Source organism: Solenopsis invicta, chromosome 8, assembly GCF_016802725.1.
Source record: "Solenopsis invicta isolate M01_SB chromosome 8, UNIL_Sinv_3.0, whole genome shotgun sequence".
NCBI classification, from domain to species: domain Eukaryota; kingdom Metazoa; phylum Arthropoda; class Insecta; order Hymenoptera; family Formicidae; genus Solenopsis; species Solenopsis invicta.
In genome coordinates, this window is record NC_052671.1 from 13,808,313 (window position 1) to 13,814,312 (window position 6,000).

Here is a 6,000-nt window from a genome sequence, read left to right on the forward strand (position 1 = left end):
ACAATAAAGATATAGACCGTCTCATATTTATATTTGACAATTAAAGCTTCTAATACAGTGAGTCAAAGAAAACGTATATAAAAAGTATTCGAATTAAGGTAACTGTACTCTATACGGCTTACTTGCTGTTTTTAAATTATTAGGAGCTTAAGAGCCAAGTTGGTTTTCATTGCTAACAATTTTAGATATTATTCATAAAATTATAATAACGGTAGATTACAAACTTCAAATAACAATCATTTGACCTATTTAATTTGGCCTTCGTCAGTGTCCATCGATATAAACAATGTAACTGTAAATGATAACATAGAACTAATAATTGTTGTTTAATCGATTAATTCAATAAAAATCTGAATAATAAATTATTGTTATTTAATATCAAATTTTTAATGGAATAGTTGCGGTTTTTAATGTACTTTAATTTATCTTAATAGAATTATGTTTATACATTTGTTTCATTTAATAATAATAGGTAACGGACAATCGTTAAACTTCGTTAACATTTAATACTGAAGAAAGACTAGTCAGTCTAAAAAATTCACAATTAATTTTGTTTTCTTATCAGTTTATGATTTGAGAAACATTTATACTTATATTATTTACTTTAACCAAATTATTCATTACTGATTTAAGAATTTTTTTTCATCTCGGAAACTAATCGTGCATTTGGAATTAACAATGTGTTATACTTTCTCTGATTTTATCTTAATATATAATACACATATATATATATATATATATATATATATATATATATATATATATATATATTTATGTGACAATTCATTCTATTCATTCTATTCATATACCTGTATGACAATCTATTTCATTTGGAGTTCGTCGTTCGTTCTATGCAGTCGATACGTCGAAGTTCTGTCGAGGATCTGATACTAGTATCAAGGAAATCGTGGCAGTACTTTGTTCGATTAAAGCGAAATACGTTTTGTCCTTGCAACGTTGTTCACAGGATCGATACAAATGAGCACGATTTCAGTCTATTGGTAGTAGAATCGTTTAGCCTCGGCTACCGTGACAAGAAGCGAAGAATGAGACTGAGATAAAATCGGTACTTTGTAGAATTTCATTTTCTACCAAAGTCAAACTTTTTCTTAATATTTGGAATTTTGTAATATGATTTGAATTAAGTAAGATTCATTTTATACGCTTAGTATACCCAGATAGGACAAAAGCCTCCAGGACATCCATTAGACGTCTTACATGGAGATTCGGACCTACCGAGTGGATGCCCATTAGATCTTCAATGGACGATCTCCAATCTACAGTTCCGCTTTGCACACATCCATTGCACCTCTATTAGACATCTTCACAGATGTTCATTATATATATATATATATATATATATATATACACAATGTTCGCGCTTGTTATTCTGAATGTTTCTTACTTCTTTTAATTTTATGATGATTATGTTATCATTAGTTTTAAAGTCAAACATATAATCAGTAATATAAGATGCTAATTTAGCAATATAATACTACACTTAATTTTAATTCTATTTATTTACTACAATAAACAGATAATTAACACGATCTGATAAACTTGTAAACGATAAAAACAGTTTAAATTAATTAATTATGACTTAAGGATAAGTTGAATTTGGATATTATAATATTAAAGCAATGGTTACGTTTATTGTCGAGTTTTTTTTATATGCTTTGTTTCTCGTGGAAAAACAATTAATATCCATATAGAAATAATTTTAAATATACTGGATTAGGTGTAATATTAGATTGTACATTTAATTATATATATATTTATTACAACAATATATGTTTTTAATTTAATTTTTATAATTATTATGATTAAAAATATTTACATAAATACGTATAATAATTATATGTATATTCAAATACGTTGAAAAATAATTATGTATACATGTATGTATACTACTAATACGTGCATATCGTATTTCTGCATTTATTTGAAAGAGTTCATATGTTTTTAGTGATAATAAAAAATAACGCAATTGGAAGCATTTTAAATAATAAAACAGCGTTAAAAAATAGCTTGTTTAATACCTAATCAATTCAAGATATATACAGTGCAAATTCAAGTGTGTAAAACGTGTAGTCACTTTTTACGCATTTATATTTCTTATGCATTGAATTAAATGTATGCATGTAATTTTTGTACTTGTTAAACGCTTAGACGTGTATCAATATTAAATTACACGTCTAAGCATATACAAAAATTACACAAAAATGACATAAATGCGTAGAAAGTGACTACATAATTTTACACACCAAAATAGACACTTGGATTTGCAATGTAGGGTCGTTCCTAAGATCGAGCCGCGCGTTACAAGACAATGAATTACGGTGTGAATACAGAATCGATTGCGCAAGTCGATTAAACGCGATTCGAAAGCGCTTCGCTGCGTCTCCGTGGCGTTCCATTGGCGGGAAAGAGCTTCGATAGCGGATCACGTCGTCAACTTCGCTCCGATTTACCGCGCGAGTCAAGCGAGGATTAAGAGGCCGAAATCGAGACGGCTTCCATGCACGTTCAGGGTGTTTAACGCGTGCTGCAACGCGCGCTAATACGCATATATAAAAAGTGAAGGTTAATCGCGCCGATTCGGCGTCTTAACTCTAGCTCGACTCGCGTCGATAAATCGGAGTGAAGTTGCCGACGTGACGCTGACGTTATCCTTCGCCAACGGAACGCCACGGAACGGAGATGCAGCGCAGCGAAGCGCCCTCGAATCGCGCTTAATCGGAAATTACGTACGGCCTGCGCAATTTATCCTATATTCATGGCGTTTCGGTAATAAGTGCGCGCGTGACATCGTATGTAATTAAGTGCTATGGAGAAGCAGCTGCGAAAAAGTCCGAGAAAAGGAGCAGCAGAGGCTTCGGTCGACACCGGGCAGCGCAACCGGGGAGAGAGGTAAATAACGTATAATTTACTTGATATTTACTCGCGTGATACTCGCGACGCACTTGCGTCACGTTTCGTCGATCATTTTATAATACCGCCGTCCAAGATTTGTAGTTTTGGCCTTGCAATTAAAATATATCGATGTTCATGCCTACTGCCGTTTCCTAACCGAGAGGGAAACCGCTGAGGGCAGTAGGTGTACAGATTTTAGGAATTACTAGGCAAAAATTACTGGGCATTACGGGGGCATTACTGGGCCATTAATGGGCGTTACGTAAAATTTTGGGCATTACTAGACAGTAGCGTACACAATTTTGATCAGCGGTTTCTCCCTCGGCTCATCTATTTCATAGATCTGATGGAAATTTGCGATATATTTATTCATAATGTTATTTTTCAATTACTTGATTCCTTTCGGATATTTTTTATTTTATATGTACACGTTACATAAATCTCCAATGAAAATTTTTCAAGGATTCAATGCTTAAAAATTAAAAAAATTTTATTAACTCACCGGACCGATGCGCAGCAGCGGAGTAGTAACACAGCTACGTTAATCTGTAAAATGCATATAAATCCAAATTATAAATCTAAATTATAATATATTATTCAGAAGGTGTGTGCACAGTTTTTAGAAAATGACCCGTCTTAGAAAAATAGTCATAAACAAATTAATTTTAAAGGGAGATTTTTCATTTTCTTCTAAGTAAATTTTTTCATAATCTTTTTCCTAAGAGTGATTATTTTTTTAAACTTTACAGATATAACTTCCTAATGTACCCCCCGAAAGTGTGTGCAAAATTTTAAAAAATGACCCCTCTTGAAAAACAAGTTGTAAAAAAATTCACTCAGAAAAAAACGAGAAGTCTCTCTCTTCAAAATTAATTTATTTATAACATCTCTTCTAAGTGACTATTTCTTGAAACTTTGCACACACCTTCTGGGTAACATTGGGAAGATACCTGTAAAGTTTAAAAAAATAAGTCCTCTTGAAAAACAAGTTATGAAAAAATTTACTTGAAAGAAGACAAATAATTTCTCTTTTAAAAATTAATTTATTTTTGACATTTTTTCTAAGTGGAACTTTTTCTTAATACTTTGCATACATATTTTAAATAACATTGGGAAGATACCTGTAAAGATTTAAAAAATAACCCCTCTTGGAAAACAATTTATGAAAAAATTTACTTAGAAGAAGACGAGAAATGTCTATCTTCAAAATTAATTTGTTTATAACATCTTTTCTAAGTGGGATTATTTTTTAATACTTTACATACATCTTCTGGGTAACATTGAGAAGATATCTGTAAAGTTTAAAAAAATAATCTCTTTTAAAAAAGAAAGTGTAAAAAAATTCACTTGGAAGAGGACAGTCTTTCTCTTCAAAATTAATTTGTTTTTGACATCTTTTCTAAATGGGATTTTTTTTTAATACTTTGCATACATTTTGTGATTAACATTGGGAAGATACCTGTAAAGTTTAAAAAAATAATCTCTTTTAAAAAAAAAGTTGTAAAAAAATTCACTTAGAAAAAGACGAGAAGTCTCTCTCTTCAAAATTAATTTGTCTATAACATCTTTTTTAAGTGGGATTATTTCATGAATCTTTGCATATACCTTTTGGGTAACATTGACAAGATACCTTTAAAGTTTAAAAAAATTACTCCTTTTAAAAAAGAAGTTGTGAAAAAATTCACTTACAAAAGAAAACGAAAAATTTCTTTCTTCAAAATTAATTTGTTGTAACATCTTTTTTAAGTGGAATAATTTCTTAAAATTTTGCATAAACCTTTTGGATAACATTGGGAAGATAGCTGTAAAGTTTAAAAAAATAAGCCCTCTTGGAAAACAAATCATAAAAAAATTCACTTAGAAGATGAGAAATGTCTATCTTTAAAATTAATTTGTTTATAATATCTTTTGTAAGTGGGATTATTTTTTAATACTTTGCATATAACTTCTAGGTAATATTGGGAAGATACTTGTAAAATTTAAAAAAATATCTCCTTTTAAAAAAAAAGTTGTAAAAAAATTCACTTAGAAGAAGATCAGAAATGTCTATCTTTAAAATTAATTTGTCTATAACATCTTTTTTAAGTGGGATTATTTCATGAATCTTTGCATACACCTTCTGGGTAACATTGGGAAGATATCTGTAAAGTTTAAAAAAAAAATCTCTTTTAAAAAAGAAATTGTGAAAAAATTCACTTGGAAAAGGACAGTCTTTCTCTTCAAAATTAATTTGTTTTTGACATCTTTTCTAAATGGGATTTTTTCTTAATATTTTGCATACATCTTCTGAGTAACATTGAGAAGATTCCTGTAAAGTTTAAAAAAATCATCCCTCTTGGAAAACAAGTTATAAAAACATTCACTTAGAAGATGAGAAATTTCTCTCTTCGACATTTGTTTCTAACGTTTTTTCCAAAAGATTTTTTTTTAACTTTATAAGTATCTTTCTAATGTTACGCAGGTGTATGTAAGGTAGTTAATTTTCTTCCGCAATTTCAAGCATGTATATATTTAACTTAAATACAAAAATATTTGAAACAAACAAATTTAATCAAGTTGACAAAATTTAGTCAAGCTTATAATTTTTTTCTACGGACGAATAATCTATAAATAATTTCACTTACCCAAATCGTTGTTCCGCCGTTGCCTGATGCTCCTCCCGAGCCTCCGCCTCCTCCCAGATCCCGTCAATGGAGCACAACACAAAACTCGCGATTCTCGCAAACGAAAAATCAATTAGCGGTTCGCATCCACCGAATTGCGTAGCGTAATTATGACGCCACTGCTTTCGCCGCTGCCGGTCCGTCGACTGCTGGCCTGTCGTCTCTCGTCATTCGTCGGCTGCCGAAATACGCATACGCACAATTGTCGCACGTGTGTCGGAATTGAGAATCGAGTTTCTTGCGGATGTACCTACCGCGACGAAAGAAGACGAAACCGATTCGGACACACGTGCAACAATCGTGCAATGAGGAGTCGTCGCGATATGCGTAATTCGGCAGTCGACGGGTGACGAGCGACGAGCGACGACGGCGACGGGCCAGCAGTCGACGGGCCGGCAGCGGCGAAGGCGGCGGCGTCGCAACT